The 19,474-nt window shown below is 35.2% G+C and overlaps 1 protein-coding gene and 1 long non-coding RNA gene across 3 annotated transcripts in view; one reads left to right on the top strand and one right to left on the bottom strand.

Annotated features, from left to right (window-relative positions):
* LOC140700362 (uncharacterized) overlaps positions 1-19,474 on the top strand; it is a 257,989-nt gene that overhangs the window by 155,807 nt on the left and 82,708 nt on the right. The window lies entirely within an intron of this gene.
* On the bottom strand, positions 470-16,411 carry LOC140700381 (uncharacterized). Of its 2 annotated transcripts, none has more exons than XR_012078776.1 (4): positions 16,360-16,411; positions 8,798-8,864; positions 2,049-2,222; positions 470-605 (listed from the first exon to the last, which is right to left on the bottom strand). It is a non-coding gene; the product is annotated as an uncharacterized lncRNA (long non-coding RNA). The 2 variants fall into 2 exon arrangements; XR_012078775.1 differs by having other exon boundaries at positions 2,049-2,225.

Raw genomic sequence — 19,474 nt, forward strand, 5'->3', positions numbered from 1 at the left:
CATTTTAGAAATAGTTGATTAATATTTTTACTGATGTAGACTCATGGGCAATAAAGACTTGATGAACACTGCTCTGGACAGGAAGTGATGTCAACCAGAACTAGAATAAATGCAGAAGGAAGAGTTATATAGGTAAATTTGAGAGGAGTTTCCAAAGTACAATTGGCAAGATGTAGTAACTTATTGCAAGTGTGAATTAAGAAAGGAGGAATCAAGGATAAATCTAGTTATTTGGTTTACACAGCTGAGTGAGTAGTGAGAGCTGGTCTGTTTAGCCATGGGGAATATACAATCCAGAAGTAGAAAAGAATGTCCCAGATATATGTGGCTACAGGGAAATGTGGGAAAATTAAGTTGTAAGAGTTACTGGAATAAAATGGTGACTCACTGAGCTTTGTTTTTTGATGTTTTAATGTACACAGAGTTAAAACTTTCAAATGCCTTTATAAGAAAATCAAGGCACTTTGGGGATTTATTCCAGTCTAGTTACTAAGAAGCCATGTTATACTTTGAATGATGATTAATTGGAGTCTTATTGGAACAGAGTAACAGCAAATCGCCGCCCCCACCAACTCAGCATTTTCCTTGGATGTAGTGAACCTAGGCTTTCAAACAAAATGACAGATGTCAATTATTTATAAATCTGTATGTGAAGACCGGGACCAAAACTGCTACACTTAGTTACTTATAAAAACATAGTGAACAACAGTAAAATCACAGTAAGGGCATAAGTATGTATTTGTTAACATGATAAGCATGTATAGATTAAAATAACTTCTTAACCTGCCTGTTTTTCTTTACTTCAATTAATAGAGATTATACATCTAATATATGATAAAATTATTTACTCCAAACCAACACATTGTAGAGTTGTGGATCATCTTTCCAATTTTCTTTACCTGCCCACGCATGATTTTTTTTTTTAGGCTCTCAGCTGTGCTAATTTGCATGCTGAATTAAACCACTTTATCACTTTGACTTTCTGTCTATAGGAGCATAACTGGGGAGGAGCAGAAAAAGCAGACAGTGCAGCCAGGAGCTCGAGGCATGTCCTGCTGCTTGCACTGAGTTATGATAGTCTCTAGTGAGTCGTGAAATTATAGAATGTTAGAGTTAGGAACAATCTTAGAGATCATGAAGGCCAACTTTTTCCTTTACAGGAAAATAACCTAGGGTGTAAGTGACTTGTTCTGGCTCATATAATCTCCAGTATCTGAATTTTTCTCTCCTCTTTTCTTTTTTGTTTTCACAGACCTATTCACAGACATTTTGATTTCTGTTATGATCTATGCTTTGAGCAGCTCTATAAGTATATTTTGTATTAGTTACTCATTTATTTGACAGACATGTTGCTATCCTGTGAAGTACAATGTACTTGGGGGTGATTGTGGCATATAAAACAGCATATTGTTATTGCATAGCTTGCATTTCAGTGGGAGAGGCAAGATACAAAAACAAATAACTATTTAAAAGCATTTGTGAAATGGGCTGTAAGAAAATTATTTCAGGGTGCTGAAGGGGTTTAGAGAATGTCATGCTTAGCTTGGGTTTGGAAAATCACAGAGGGCACCATTAAAAGGGTGGCATCTGAGTGAGTCTTTGTGATATGGTGATATAATAACTATATATTTTGGTCTTCATCCCTGGTTCCTGGGCAGAAGCTTCTAAAACCTTTGGGGTTTCTTGAGTGATAGGGATGATAAATATTTTTTGTTATAATATCTGGCCTTAGACCCTGGTTACTGACACAAGAGCTTTTGAGACCTTTGGAATCCCTGGCATGGTAGGAATGCTCTTTTGTACATTAATGAGATATCTCATAGCTGGAGGCCTTAGTTAGCTTCATGATGGGGGCTTATCATCAAAAAGACCCAGGCATGAATAGGAACTTTCAGCACCACCCCCTGACCTCTGGGGAGTGGAGAAGGGCTGGAGATAGAGTAAATCAGCAGTGGTCAGTGAGTTAATCAGTCATGCTCACATAATGAAACCTCTCCAAATCCTCTAAACTATTGACTACATAGAACTTATGAGCTGATGAACCTTACCTGCATACTGGGAGAGTGCTGTACCTCAGCTCCACGGAGACAGAAGCTCCTGCTCTGTGATCCTTTTGGACCTTGCCCTCGTCATCTTCATTTGAGTCTTCATTTGTATCCTTTGTAGTGTTCTTTATAATAAACTGGTAAATGTAACTATAGCATTTCCCTGAGTCCTGTGAGCTGCTGAAACAAATTACCAAAACTGAAAAGAGGATTGTGGGAAACCCCAGTTTAGAAAGCTGGTTGGTCAGATGACAGGCTCAGACATCTCAAGTGTGAGCAGTGTTGTGGGACTGAGTCCTTAACATTCGGGGTCTGGGCTAACTCTGAATAATTAATGTCAGAATTAAATTTAATTGTAGGACACCGAGTTGATGTCTATGGAGAATTGGAGACTTGCTTGGTTTGGAGAACTCACACGTTTGGTGTCAGAAGTGTTGGTAGTAAAAACAGAACATAGTCTTGAACAATGGGTAGAGTATCATTTGGCATACCAGGAGGAAAATAAATGTTATGAATATGGATGAAGACGTGGGGAAGGAACTAGCATGTTTGAGAAATATGGTTGGAACATTTTCTGGACCATATGGGAGGGAATAATCCTGGGAAAGATAGATAAGGGCAGATTTTAGGAAAGCTTGTCTATATCAGGTTGAGAGAGGAATGGTGTGAGAATGTACCACGTATGAAAGTGAGATTGATCTCAATTTCAGAAGTCGTGAAATTTGAGACAGGGATGCCAGTAGACAGTCTATGGAAAAGGCAGAATTTGAGAAAAATGACTCCTGATTCAGGATGGTGACTGCAGAGGACAATTGAGACCAAACAAACAACCAAACAAACAAACAAAAAAACCCCAAAACATAATAGATACCTAGTTGACAGGAACTGAGGCTTTATTCTGTGTAAGCAGGAAGATGAAAAGAACACTCAGTATTACTCCAAGGCTTTGATCTGGAAACTGGAGAAATATATTTGACAGAAGAGGAGGAAGAGGAAAGTATTTAAAGAGGAAGATGATTGAATTAAGGTCTGGATAGGTTGAGTTTCAGAAGCAAAAGAAATTAATGTATTTGTGCCCAATAGGCAAGTGAAAATGCAAGGCCTGTACTTGAGAAAGTTTAAAGTTATAGATGGAGTCCTATGCAGAAAAAATTGCCTAAAGTTATGAAAAAAATGGAAGACGACAGTATACAGAATCAGTGGGTACATTCAGACTTGGTAGGCAGAAGATAGGAAAAAGAACAAGGGAGATCAAGACAGAAATACCTTGAAAGCAAGCTCGCTTAGTAGTGACAAATGAAGGTACAGATCAATTTCAAAGGATGTTGATGATTTGAATGTCATTGTGACCTACAAGTGAGCATTTTCACTTCTTTCATTGTGGCAGAATTCATATATATGTTTATCCAAGTGTGCTACAAGCATATTTATTGTCACATTTACCAACCAAAGTCAGGGAAAAGGTTTAGTGATCTAATACCCATAAAGCTGGCTACAAACTACCACTTCAAGGTGTATCTGTCTAAAATAAGCATTTACTCAATTTAAAAAATATATTGACCATGTACTGTGTGTCAGACGGTGTCTCACATGCTAGAGATACAGCTGTGTGCAGGACACACTAAATTCATACATTTTCCTTTGGGTAGTGCAAAAGATAAGCAAAACTTGTAATATGAGCTGGAAAGAGGTGTTAAGGGAAATGAGGTATTTTCACTTTAGTAGAACACTGCATTTCAATATACATATGTGAGTATTTCAATAGAATCAGGATGACTTAAAAGTCTAAAAATCAATGTCAATCAATAATGACTCAGATATTTTTATCTAACTGAGAAACAATGTAAGGCTAGGATTTTCCTTGCATCCCTCTAATCAAACTGTGAAAGTGACATTAATTTTACTCTTCATTTGCAAATTTCTTCACAGTTTGCATGACTGACTATAATAAATTCAAGTGTTTTGAGTCCCACATTGAAATACACATCATAAATGCATCCATGACCTTTCTCTATAAGAAGTCCAGTCACAGTTTTCCAGGAAGTAATGTATTTTGGTTAAGACTATCAATGAATGCATCCAGTGTATAATTTATTGTGACTTTTTTTGGGTTGTTTTGCTAATTACTCATTGAAACTCTATTAAAAAAAAAAAGGAATAATTTTCCTTCCTAAACTTAAGTACATATCTAAATAACATAATGCATACTGTATTTGACCTAGGAAATAAATGATTTAGTGATTATTTATTGTTAGTAATGAATGATTATTTCCATAGTTACTATATAATTTAATTATATTTGTTATTATTATTGATAATGCAGTCACAGTGCTGTCATTTTTATTATGAAAACATTCATTATGAAGACATTCTTCTGTGCCACACTAATGTGTGTGTATATACATATATATTTTTTTTTCTTTTGTAATGATGTGTTTTTATTGAGAGATGAAGTCTCTTATCTGGTTGCTTTGAAAATGTAAGCTTTTGATTGAAAAATGAGTCATTTATAATATAGGAGATTTACCTGTGGTTATTAGTTTTCATCTTTATGAAGCAGGTCTTTATAAGGATTGAATCTAAGGTTTTGGTTTCTCTTTAGCAATACAACTTAATACCCCCAACTGATTTACTTACAAAGGCTACTCATAACCATGCCATGATTATTTGGTCCATCCTGATTGCTACTTAAGTTCCCTATTGCTTACTTTGCAACATTTTATATTAGGATCAGGAGGACTTTCCACTATTGATCTGTTGGTTACTGTTACACACACACACACACACACACACACACACACACACACACACACACACACACACACACACACACACACTCTCTCTCTCTCTCTCTCTCTCTCTCTCTCTCTCTCTCTCTCTCTCTCTCTCTCTCTCTCTTCTTGGGGAAATAGATACTAATTTTCTTAGGAAAATAATCTTTCAGTGACCACCTAAAATAATTTACCAACTTTGTCAACCTGTGTCTTGGACTATGTGTCATGAGTAGGAAACAGTATACTGCAGAATAGTAAAAGGTGTAAGGGTTATATAAGCTAATGACACTAGTGTATTCATGTTGATACAAACCATCTTTTTATGATCTTGCACTTCCAGCATAGGTATACTAGGAAAGTCTTTTTTCACATACATTTTTTTAAAAAAATGAAAACTCATAGGAAAAGATATCTTGGGTCTCATGACTGGAAAAATAGTGCAACTCATATGTGACTAGTTTGCTTTTTTATTTTACAGACCCTTTGGACCATGTATTGTTTTGATCAAAGTCGAGTATGTGGTAATGTAGCAGGAGACAGGCAAAATCACAAATAATGTGATATAAATTTTAGTTTGTTTCCCCATGGGTAATTTGAAACATGTAAAATGTGAAAACTGTATATATTATGAAGGAAAAAACAAAATTTCTAGTAATCTTCAAGATAAATGTGAGACTTGAAATAAAAACTTTTTTCTTGTTTCTTCCTCTTAGCATCACTGGCACTGTATAACCACTCTTCAGAATTATTAAAAAATAAAAAAGGCGATGAGACTGTTGTGTTTTCTTCTTTCACTTGACTTGGAAAATAGCCCAGAAATTCAATTTATGAAAAATTTACATGGCATGAATTTTGACAGCTAAATCTTAACCCTAGCTTCATTTTACATCTTTTTTTCCTTCTCTTCAGATTGTCAGTTTCATTTTATCTTGTAATAATGTACATCTTATAAGCCATTTCAAATACATATTTTAAAAGATAAGTAAAACAGTAAACAAGCTATTTAGTTCACTAGGAATGTATAGCCAAAATAATAATAACAACATGCAGAGTCAGAAAGAGTTAAAGGATTGATTCCTGGCCATTTTAGCTGATATTCGCAATGCAGAAGAGGTGATGGTGGAATGGGCAGTGCGCTTTCATTACTGATACAGGTACCATAGTTCTTAGATGTAATGCTGTGTTCTGGGGATTGTAGCTACGTGGTGATGGTGAAAAGAATGCAGTTACCCTTCCACCCTCAGATCTAAACTCAATAAAATAAAATTAAAGTTGAGGGAGGATAACAGGATTCTTGTACCGTCATCACTTTCTTGCAGCCCGTCTTTTACAAATTCAACCTTTGTCACACTTCATTATTTCATAATTGATAGATCATGTTCATGGAACAAAATGGTTTTGAGTATCTGAGGGCTACACTGTTGCTTAACAAACAGCTGTGTATGTTCATTTTTAAAAAACATTTTCTTCCTTTTGTGCCAAAGTCTTATGAGACTTTTGTCCTCAGTATTGATTTCCACTCTCTGCAGTTGGAAAATCTCTCTAGAATGGATTTAAGTGAATAAATTCTATACTTTTAACCTACTTTGTCGTGGCATTTACAGTGGAGTTTAGAATCACAGTGGAACAAAGTCTTGTGAATAATAGTAACGGGAGTTAGGAATACACCTCAGCCTACAGGTGCGTAATATGGGCATAAAACCACCACACCCCAAACAAGTCAATTTATGTTTTGCCTATCTTATTTTTGAAGGTCTGTGGAAAAGGCTTCTTTTATATGGAAACATTTTATCCCACATTCTGTAAGAGCTCAACCTATTAATTGTTCAGGGAAAAGATAACTATTGATATGGTCAAATACATTTGGATTTTAGTTTCAGTTTCCTGAGTATATAAGGACTAAAGTCTCAGGGTAATTGTAATTAACTCTGGGCTTATCAGGGAAATTATGGAAACTAATAAGAAACATTAACCTATAGCAAAGTTAACTAATATTTTTATAAATAAAATGTTGCTATTGAAGAGACTACGGTCAAGTCAGTTTGCCATTCATCACCTGTAAAAATAGACTTTTACCTCTATTTGTAATCTGAAGCTTAAACTGTGGAACCATTATCTTGTGCTTTGGGTATGCCAGCATTGTGGGTTTTCAAAGCAAACCATCTGCCACAATTCTGGCATCTAGTATTCAGCTACATTTATTCTTCTCCTTGCCCATAAAGTCAGGGCGATTCACTTAGCCCCTTCTTTTGATTAGTTTATATGAAATAATATAAAAATACCCCTTTTTGAGTCATTCAAGTCTTTCTTCTCCCTCTTTGATGAATTGTTTCCAACTTCCTCACACGTATTCTCGTAGGCTTACACCTTAATTGCTGGCACCCAAACCTGATATAATTCATTTGGCCACTTTCAGTTCTGACAGCCTTCCCCTGACTGTTTAGTTTTTGGCAGCCTTGCAAAGAATTTGACACTGCTCCTCTAAGGAGGGGATACAGCCCAGTGTCTGCTGGTACCATAAAGAAGTGGTGCCACAGAGCCCGAACTGAGGCTTCGAAGGAGAGGACACTGCTTGGCAGCTGCTCATGCCTGTGAGGCTAGCTTTGGTGGTGCTAAAATAAGTTGGTGGCTGGACCAAGAATGAAGGGTCATCCCTAGGGTGAGTAGCCACCAAAACAAGAACTCCTTCACTCTTTTTACCTTCCAGTCTTCCCCTAGTGTTCCCTGTTGGCAGAAGCTACCAAGAATGTAGCTGAGTAAAGAGAAATGTAATTTGCAGGGTAACAGCACCAGCATCACAATAGAACGGTAGATTTGAGGGTGGGAGACAATAGCTTAATAATTGACACAGATCCCACACTCAAAATAGTCACCATTTACAAAGAATATGTAATTACTGTAACTGAGCTGTTGTGCAGGATGTGTTACCCAAAACTGAAAGAGAAGGCAGTTGGATATTCAACTTGAGTAACTTACTGAAGTTGCCACTTTGGCTACTCCTAATAAACAATACACAGTAATTTTTTAAACTTCATGTGTAAACAAATACTATATTTGGTTGTACAATTTCCCTAAACTTCAAATGAAATTGACTGTATTTGCCTACCTGTATAAGTTCAACAATTAAAATTTAAAGATTAAAAATGAGTTTGGTTTGGGTTAAATTGTGATTGCACATAAAGTTCTGACAGTGACTTTTAAAACTTAAGTTTATTCAAAACCTCTTTTAAATATTAATTGACCTAAAATCAATCTCCTTACATTGTCCAAATCATTACTGCTTCATGTTCTTAAAGACCATTGCATAGAAACTAAAAATTAGAGATGAATGTATGTTTGTTACACTAACAATATGGGATATCTGTCTAAAAATCTGACTGACTTCTTGACTTGATGTATGTTGATTTAACTTTCAAATTACAGTACTTCGACAAATATTTCTTTAATATTTAAAATACACTGAGTCTACAGTGAAAATGTAAAAACAAGCCTCAATTTATCTGTTATTTATTAATAAGAATAAAAAATACATAAAGTTGACACATTTTTAAAGCTAGTAAAGTTGTACATTAATTCCAATAGTACTGTCAGATTTAATTAGGTTTTACATCCCCGTGTTATCGAATCTGATTATGTATTACATGAGAAGTAAATACCAAGAGTTTGTAGCTTTTTTCATGACTGATTTCTTACAATATTTTATAGCTTATTCTTTGAGTTGTGAATATATAACATGTAAATGGGCCAGTGAGTGTACAGAAGAAAGAAGAATTAAGTTTGGCAACAAACTATGTAACTAGATTTAACATTCACAATACTTTCAGAAAACTTGTGGCTCATCTTCCTTCAAACAAAGCATGCAGAGGGGAACGCTCTCTTGACTGTGTCACCTGTTGTAGTTACCACCACAGATTGCTGAGTGATTACCACAGTGGCCACTCATATCCAGAGAGAATAATTAGCTGTGAGGATACTTACAAAAGACTGTTGTCACTGATGTTTCAGCCTCTATTTTCCAGGTATCTTAGTGACATTATTTAAGTTTCTACACAAAGAGGAAGACAATTTTGCAATAATTCACACTCCAAGGAAAACACTTTAAAATCAATTAACTGTTTATTCAAGGAAAAAAATCATTTTAAGACTTAATTTAAATTTCATTTTCAAAATTTCACTTTGCTATCCTAACGCAGTGTACCAAATGAACCTTAATGAAAGGCAATTTAACTTTACATCACTGTTCAAAAGTTTAAAACAGAACAGTGGATGAAAATCTGAGTGGTCAGTCTGATTTGGTTAAAATGGCTGTAGACTATCTGATTGTTTTGGTTCTCTGAGAGAGTCTGTTGGCCAGAAAGGACATCTTTTTCTCTGTTCAGTAAATCACCCTTCAACCTGGAGAACAGTCAGGTCAGTTGTGTCAAGCTACTGTTTTTTATGGCTTAAGTCTCAGCTAATTCCTACACTGCAAGCTGGAAAATTCTCCCCACGCCATATTAGTTATAGAATGGCCGATCATGGCTTTCTGCTTTGAAAAGCACAAAGTATTACTTTATTACACACATCACAGAGACAATGTCTGATGGCTGGGCTTATTGGTTCTAGTATGACATTTATGTTGATATACAGATTTTGATTAGATATATATATATATATGCTTCTTTGAAAGTAGCAAAAATTTTGCAAAAAAAATTAATTCCAAAGTTACATAAATGTGTCTGTTTTGAGGACTATCTGGAACACTGAAGCAAAGCATACATTTTTATTGGAACTCTTTTGCCGCAGTCATGAAGCAAATTTCTCAATTTGTAACTAATTTGTGCATTTAATTTGGTGGTAGAAACATGATGTCTCTATCAAAATTTGCATAACTTCATAAACTATGACATATTTTCACACAAATACTTTATATTTAATGATTTTACCTTGAATAACTTAATAAGATTTCATAAATCCAACTACCTCTATCTTAAGATATGTGTTGTAGGTTTTTTTCCTTTTTGTAGTTAAATCTAACAGAGCTGCACAATTAAAAATTACCTCCTGAATCTGTAGCTACTTGCTTTCTGTTTTCATAGACTAAGAGAGTGGGGCTCTGGTGTTAGAATTCCTGGGTCCAAATTTCAGATCTGCCACTTGCAATTTAGTCTTAATCAAGTTCTTTTTAATCTCTCTAAACCTCATGTGCATTAAGGTACTCATAATAACTACCTCATGGGTTTACTGTATAGATAAAGTGAGATTAAAGCATGTAAAGTACTCAGCCTAGTGCCATTAATAAGGGCTCAATAAGTGATAAAAAACTTTTATCTAATTAATTTACTATTAAAAGTAAAATTATCTCATTTTATTTCTCTACAATATTTTATAGGTATCTTATCTGATTTTCCTTTTTTGTATGAATTATACTTTAAAAGATAAATAACCAAACACTTTTATATTTGTGATCTTATTTTAATCCTCAAAAAAAATCTTGTATAACATAAAACAGATATGGTTGGATCTGTTTCATAAATGAATTATCCTAACAAATCAGGTTAGATTATGGTTACAAATAAGAAACCAGAAGCTAGTGAAAACTAAATGATTTTATCAAGGTTTTGTACCTACAGAAAAGCAGATTTGAGGGACACAGTAATATTTTGTAAACACTTGATATTACTTATGATTGTGTCTAATTTGGATTTGACTTTTTAAGTGAGTCCATTTTCAGTTTATTGTAGTCTTCATCCATTTCCATGGATATATGATATTTGTCAAGCTCTGTTTTCTTGAAGAATCCCTTTAAATTTTGTCCATTGTCAGTCATCACATTTGAATCTTTCCTATGTTTTACCAACTAATAAATTAACATGTGACTCAGGTCTCAGGTATGACCTTACCTGGCATTTAATTGATACTCCTACATTTGTCCCTTAAGATTTGAAAACCAAAAAAGGCTGTTACCTTTCTGCAATTTTAGTTCCTTTAGGACTTACTGATTCCACATGTTACTAATGTGTTAACAAAAAGTAATATTTAATATTTACTTACTTTCTGGCAGCTGCTGCGGTAGGAGCATTGCCTTGACATATACCCTGCCCAGAGTAGCTAACGATTATTTGTATGTATCAAATGTTACACTATAATAAAGTGAAATATCGTGAGCAGCCATGGCTAGGACCACTTTCCCCTCTAAGCTAATTAGAAACCATCAGCCATTGCAGAGAGTCAGTAAAGTGGGTGGTATTGTCCTTGGAATTCCCACTCCTTGGCTGCCAGGGCCCTGAGGAATTCTGCCACGACCTCAACATGGAAGCCTGAGTGAGAACGAGAGACTGTCTTTGCATTGGTGTTGTCCCCACAAAAGAAGGCTGTTCTAATTCTCTTCAGCCCAAGGAGGTAAACGTCCAGTTTGGCCTCTGAGTACCCTTTGCTTCTGTTCTTTTAACACCATTAATACCTTCCTTTGCCAGACAAGTGCATAATTTTCAGTCCTCATCTTACTTAAATTTCCAGCTGCTTTCCATAATGCTGATCCTTCTGCTCTACAGATACACCCTCGTACGTTTCTGTGAGACACGCTCTGCCGCTCAGTGGACCGTGAGTAGGCCGTGGACACTCTGCTGCTCCATCTTAGTCTGATTTGTTCCTTGTCCTCTTGTAACCCATCTTGAAATGCTGGAATTTCCAGGGTTTGTCCTGACTCTCCACATCTTTCTCAGTTGTCTCTTTCTAATGGCTCTTATCAGTGTCCATGGTTTTTAAATATCATGTATACATATGTATGTTCCCTCACTTTTAAATTAAAGCTCTGTTCTATTTCTAACCACTAAACACTTAATTCCAACGGCTTCTCAGTGTCTTTTTAAACATCCCACAGGCACCTCAAACTAACATATCTAAAGCTTCATTATTCACTTTCATAGATCTATGTTGGCCCCATTTCCCCTAGCTCACCGGGTTACACCACCACTATTCACTCAGATGTTTAAATCAAAATCTGGGGAATCCTAGGATTCTTTGTGTACAAACCACAGAATCTGATTCTGGCTAATATGAATGTGAAATTATCCTAAGTAACTTAGACTCCCCCAATCAACCAAATAATAGAAGACCAGGCTTTGATCCAGTCAGGAAACAAGAACCGTAGCAATGGTCTCGTGGCAGGAGCTGCATGGTTAAGAGTACCCTCCAGTCAGTGAACGCCATCTGTTCCAGCCTTTACCACTCCCTCAAGATGAACACATCTGGGAAACTGTGCCCAGGGGGCTATGCTTCGTGTATCCAATCCCTGGGTAAGTTAAGGAGAAGAGATCTGACAAAAGGAGCCTACAGGGATATATTCAGTTCTCAGGTGAAAGGGAATACATCATTTTATCGTTTTATAAGTTCTGTGCATTGTAGGAGTGTGATAATACCATGAAAGGAAATTTGGGTGTGGTTAGAAAACAGGGATGAACTCTGCGTAATCACAAAACTCCAGTACGATTGAACATTGTATTTTCTTGAGTCTAACTATGTATTATAGCTCAAAACAACCCATTTTTTCTCTATTCTCATTTCCAGATCACCGTCATTTTTCACCAAGTCAACTGCAATGGCCTACTAACTGATTTATCTACTTTCCTTGTTATCTCTTAATCGACTCCACACCTAACATGAAAGTGAATGTGTAAAAATCTAAAATGGATTACATCCCTTCTTAAAATGCTTCATGTCTTCAAATTGCACTCAGAATCTGGATTTCCTAGTATCAACTGTAAGGAACTGGATGGACCTTTGCAAATTCATCTCATTCTAGTCATTGTAGTAATCAGACATTTTGATGAATTCTTAAATTCTCTTTGATACGTTTTATTCTCGTCTCTGGACTTTGACTTCAGATTCTTCAGGCTGAATTGATTTTGCTCTTGCTCTTCCAGGAGGTATCTTTCTTAGCCTCCACTCTACTTTTCAGACAAGTAATCTTTGATCACTCAATCTGCAAATAAATTTTACTCCATTATTATCACCTTTTGTACTCTAGGTTTTACTTCAAAATACTTATCATAATTTGTAATAATATGTACTTAGTTTCTTTCCTTGCTTCTTGTGAACTCCATAATAATAGGAATTATGTCTGTTTTCCTTGTTCAGGCTCCTAGCTTTATGTCTCACAGGCAGATAGCACTAAACAAACACTTTTGAGTAAGCAGATGTATTCATTTCTTAGGACTGATGTTAACAATGTACCACAAATTGGGTGGCTTAAAATAACAGAAATCTATTGTGTCGCAGTTCTAGAGGCTGTAAGTCTGAAATTAAGGTGTCAGTCATACCATGCACCCCTTGAAACTTGTAGGGCAGAATCTTGCCTTCTTGTAGTTTTTGATTTTTCCTGGCAATCCTTGGTATTCCCTGGCTTCTTGATGTACAGTCCAATCTCTACATCTGTCCTTTGTGGCCATCTTCTCTCTTTGCTGCGTATGAAAATCACTATTTAGTTTAACAATACAAACTGTGGAGTTTATTACAAATGTTCTTTCTGTCTGCCATAAATATATTCCATATCTTTACATGTGGTATGTCTTTTTACCTGAGCAACCCTTAGCTTCCATTTGTTTATCCTTATTCACCAAGAAAGCTTTGTATTCATGACACAAGACTCTCCTGACATATCCATTTCCCTTACTGCCCAGACTAGTTTGCATTTTTTTCATTTTTTTTCTAAAGCAGCCTGACTCTATCATAGTCTTTAGCTTTCATTATAATCTGCCTTCTGCATTAGACTATGAGTTCATGAGTGGTGGGAAGTGTTAATTTCCTTTCCTTATGCCAAGCAGTTTTCAATTCTGTGGCATTTTTCAGAAAGTCAATATTTTTTGAATTAAAGGTTAAAGACTTTTAAATATGATCACTTTATCATGTATCTAATATATGGGAAAACACATTCACTAAGCTTGTCTTTGGACAAATTTCTGTTGCAGTTACAATGAAAAGCTACATACAAAGCCTATTTCTGTTACAAAAAAGTTAGTAACTTTTTAATCCTGTTTTAAATATCTGACAGTTATGTCATACAAGAAATGTTGAGCACAAGGAAATGTTTTGCTTGGCAGAAAGTAACTAAGGGATTATTTGAGAGCTGTTTCAAGTACTTGAAGAGCTGTCGTGGGAAAGAGTGAATGGAATTGTTTAGTGGGTTGATTTTAATTTTCACACAAAAAGTGGACTAGTATTATTAGATGAAAGTAATAAGCTTGCTTTGTTTCAATAGAGGATATAACATTCTGAAAACTAAGACTATGTAACAACAGGATGAGTAGCATAGTGAAGATGATGGAAGTATTCAAACAGAATTGTGAAAATTGTAGGCCAGAGATGCTGTAGAATATACTTCTCCTATGGCTTGTAATTTAGATTAAATGACCCATAGGTATTCTTAAGTCTTTCTTATTTTATGACTTATAATTCAGAAAAGTTAAAACACAAGGTAGTTTTCATGTTTGCTACTGTTGAGTCATAAACATAAACTACAGAGCAATTGATATTAGAATTCCTCTGAATTATTTACCTTACTCTCCAAAATACCATGAAATTATATAATTTCCAGACACTGATAGCATATATATGTATACATATTCAGTATATGTATTTGGAATATACACAGAATACATAATATGGATATATCAAATTCTGAGAGAGATGATAGAAAATTAACAAAATGAAAATTTTCTAAATGATGTAAATGGTAGAGAGAATGCTTTCTTACAGTAGAAAGAGCACACACTTTGGCTTAGGCAGGCCTATTAGGATTTTGGCTTCAGGAACTACTCAACTGTAACGTATAGGTTAATTAAAAAGGTAATCAAAAAGGTAGGAATGAGGGTAAGATAAGTTTTAGATGTATTGATTTTGATGGAATTTGATTTTTATGCACCAATGTCGACTGACTTGCAGACAGAAAGAATATGCCATTTTGAGTGGGAATCATCAAATTAGAAAGAACTGCTAAATGTTTTATTCAGCTCCATAAGGCCAGAACAAGAATTAATATCTGAGGATTTACATAAATTTAAACATAGGAGAAAGACTGTTTTGCATTTGAATGTCATGTCTATATCTGAAGTAATAGAAAAGAATGAAAAGAGGAAAATGTATGTAATTATATGTATGTATACATATATCTGCATAATTTTTTCACTTTGGGAAGCTCTTTACTGCATACAAAGAACAATTCTAAATTTGACTGTATCAGCCTTACGTAAAGTAGTCATTTAAGTGAATTTTAAAAATTCCACCTTCTAAATGTAGAAATTATAAACTGTTAATGGAATTAGATCGTACACTTATTGAGGACAGGTATCACTGTGTATGTGTGAGAGTGTGTGTGTGTGCATGTGCGCGTGATTCCTATACCTAGCGCAGGCTTTTAAAAAATAGATATTCAATAGTAATGTGTGCTGTTCAGAGCTATTTTGATTCATGTCTTTGTATATTAATTATGTTAATATTATGGTGTCTTACAATTATTTTACTCCTCTATCCCTTCTCTTTGGATAAAACTTTGTAATTTGTATCTTTTGATTTGTCTATTTCTTGGGATGTAAATAATGCCTTGATTCTATTTCAAGCACACTCAATCTAACCATGAGTAGTATCCTTACGAAGGGGATCAAAGTAACTTTCTTCTAAGCATGCTCTTACCAAGCTGAGTGCTAGTAACTTTAATGCAGACAGAATATTTTCCCCTACATTGCAGTTCTGTGCTGTGGATATAATATCTAATTTAAAATTTAGCTTTAGTCTTTTGGTTTTTGTCCTTAAGTGTCTCTTAGGGAATCTGATAGGATTCCGATAGGAAATACCTTATTTTATACTTGATTTTATATTTTTCCTTTCTTAGAATACTTTTTATTGTTTAGTGCTTACTGCCGTTTTTTGACGCGTGGATTGTATTTATACCTTGCACATTATAATTGTTAGTTTATTTATTATATGTTTTACACTGAATGCACAAGCTTGCTTCAGAACAATTTATTCCCTTATTTACTTTTTCCTCTTGACTTAAAACTCTTTAATCTGTGACCTCATATATATATATATATATATATATATATATACATATATTTACTCTGTGATCAAATATATATGCATGTAATTATACATATAATAGTTGAATGAAATTATTTATTCTAAATTTCAAAATTGTCATCTTAATAACAGAGCCATGTCTTTCCTGCAAAAATTTTTTTAATCAAAATTGTCATTTTGCTGAAAGATCTGAAAATATTTCTGTGGGCATTTCAATAACTCTCTAGTCGCTGTTGGGAGATTATGTGAAATCTTTTCAAATGCCCTTATAATCTGTTACAATTTAGCCTTTATAGGGAATAGGGCAGAGTACTTATGGAGTACTGATTAAAAATTAAAAGTATAAATAAAAACATCTAAGCATCTGAGTTTTTAAAAATACTATTTTAAGTAGCACGTCAGTCACAGTAGACTTCATCCACAGACTGTAACATATCACGCAGGAAGGGAGTAACGGATCTCACCGGCTTCCGTTTGTTCATTACCTTCTCGCCCCTGCAGCGATCTCCTCAGTCAGCAACGCAAGCTGCCTCAGGGCCGGCCTCTCGGAGGCTCGGCTCGTGTCCGTCATCTGACCTCACTTCAGAAAGCGGCACTGGAGAAGAGTTCCTCGTAATATCGATACAGATTTTGTGTCTGTATTCAGACTGTTGGCTCTCTTGTAGCTGGAATTTTTATTATTTCAACATACTCCTTTTCCTTTCTTTTAAGCCAGAGTTACTCGTTTTCAGTATTCAATTTTATTTTATTAGTTATGTGGATGGAGGGCTCTGCTTTATTTAAAATTAGGCAAACATTGATTAACTGGGTTCTTCTGTAAATTCTCTCCTCTGGCAAGCTCGAGAAGAGGAATGTGCTGAAGAATAATTTTTGCATCCCCCCTCCCCATGCCCGTGCTGAGTAGTCAGAACAGCCTTTGCCCCCAGGTATACGTGGCGTGGGAAGCGGCTGGGAGCGGGAGGAGGGTGGTTTGTGTGGGGCATGTTGTCACTGGCAGCATTACCCAATTCCACTTTGACCACTACCGCCAGCTTTGCAGTGGTAAAAGTGAGGACTCCAGGGCCGTGTCCCTGGGTTTAGTTCTTGGTTTTTCTTTTCTCTAACTATTGGCAATTGACTTAACCCCTCTGTGTTAGAATGGAATAAAAGGAATATTTACATTATAGGATTGTTCCGAGCATGAAGCTAATTTAATCCTACAAAATCCTTTGAACAGTGTCTGGCATATAGTAGGATCTCAATATATGTTAGTTGTGATTATTTAAAAAATGATACAAGGTAGGGGATTAAGAGGTACAAACTATTAAGTATAAAAATACTGACATTAATGTTTATATGTGTAACCTAATCATCATACTTGAGCACAACAAATCAGAACATACACCTAGACCAATAAATGCCGTGCAGAGGGCAGCTGTGATTATATAAATGTGGCTCGGGCTCCTTAACTACTGTCAGCGTACTGTCCATCAGAAAAAGCATGTGGACACAGAGGATTCTAAAGAGTGTGTCACAAAATTGAATTAGATAGATGGCTTTGCTTTATTTTATTATTACTTACATATTTTAAAGAAAGTTTCAGAAATAAAATCTGTGTAGTCCACACAAAATGCTCAACCAGGAGCTTGGACAAAGAATGTAAAATATTGAAGAACATTACACTGGTCACAACAAAATTGTACTTTAAGTGATAACCTATCTGTTCCTGATCTTTGCATCATAGAGAAATATTAAATCCCAAAATAACCTACTTTTGCTTATTAAAATTTTATGGACTTTTTTTCTGCTCCAGTATCTAAGCTCCTGGTAAAGAAAACTGTGACTTACCATGATACTTGGCATAGTACATTTGCAATGGACTGAATGTTTATGCCTCCCCAAATTCATTTGTTGAAACATTAATCCCAATGTGATGATTTTGATAGTGGGCTTACTGGGAAGAAACGAGATAATAAAACCAGAACTCTGATAAATGGGAATGGTACCTTTCTTCCATGTAAGCACACAAAAACAGAAGTCTGCCACCAGGAAATGGACTCTCCCTGGAACCAGCATGGTGCTGAGCCCCGATCTCCAACCTTCAGCCTCCAGAGCTGTGAGCAATAAACTTCTGTTGCTTATGAGCCACCCAGTCTGTGGTGCTTTGCTATAACAGCCTGAACTAAGATGATATTTACTTGCATAACACATTAAATCAGTTTCATAAGTATTTTGCATATTTATTAACAACACTGAAAAGACGCTGTTAAGGTTCTTTTGATGGGCATTATTGAACAGATTATCTCCTTCACTTCTTTCCTACAAAAGTGGCAGTAATTGTGGTACTGGTTTCAGATGTACTGCACTATGTCTTCCTGTTTTATCCTCTGGTGTGCACAATGAAACTAAGAAGCAAAAATGTGAAAGAAAGGACAGACTTTACTTAGAATGAACTTTAAAAATCTGTGCCTAACTTAAGAACATATTTCAAATTATACAATTCTCCAGACTACTAATGGAAATGATAGTCATTATAGTCTTTCAATTTATGTAACAAAAACAGTCAAAATGGAAAGAAAATAATGTATTTTTTTCACAAAAATAGAAAGGGGCTTGGCTTTTTAAAAAAAAGGATTTTGATTTCATTCTGGATGTAACCTGCAGAATAGAAGTGCATGCATTTAGTTAATGTATCCCTCTTTAGACAAGAATAATTGCATTTTAATTATAGCATTTAGAACAAGATCAGGTTTTATAGGCTCAGGTTCCCCAAGTAAAGGTTTTAACAAATGTTTCAGTTTAGAAATAGGTAAATGGGGTTATTTCTAGGCAGAATGAAGATCCCAGATGGGCAGCTTCGAAACAAATTCAAAATACTATGGGATTGAATCTTTAAACATCTTGTGTGGCTCAAATTTTATGCAACTATAAATTTGAGATCATCTTATAAATACATGGTATTATTCATGCAAGTCCAAAATATCTCCATGGTTATGGTGCATTTTAGCTATAATCATCAAAATGGCACTATCTAATCTTAATGATAAGTGTATCCATCTCTGGGAAAGGCCCTGGGAAGTCCAGAACAAGTCTCCAGGTAATCTGAACCTCAGGAGCCTGCAGAGAATTAAGGAAAACTCTTTAAAATTTTTTATGGAAAAAGAAAATCTCTACTAAGAAAAGGTATGGATGGACCCTGATAGCCTGAAGAAAAACATACCAGTTCTTCACATTTGCTTGGACAGGCTCCAGAAGGACATTGTGGATGAAACAATCTTTAAGAGAGTTGTTACATGTTGAGTTCAATCCTAGCTACTTGGCAAGGAAGGAGTGGCCTCCTTCTGAGTAGTAATAGTAATCATAATAGTAATAACAATAATAATAATAATAGTGAAGCATCAATAACTTGCGTAGAGCTTTTAATGTGTCAAGCAGTATTCTCAGCGATTTATAGTCTATCTTCACTACAACCTTAGGACGTGGAATTACTTTTAAATTTTACATGTGAGAAAGATATAGTATAAAAATTAATTTGCCCTTGGATATACAGCTAATGCATAGTAGAAGGCAGAATATGAACCCAGGAACTCTGAATCCCGAAATTATAATCACAATAAGTGT

Source organism: Vicugna pacos, chromosome 12 (genome assembly GCF_048564905.1).
Source record: "Vicugna pacos chromosome 12, VicPac4, whole genome shotgun sequence".
Classification (NCBI taxonomy): domain Eukaryota; kingdom Metazoa; phylum Chordata; class Mammalia; order Artiodactyla; family Camelidae; genus Vicugna; species Vicugna pacos.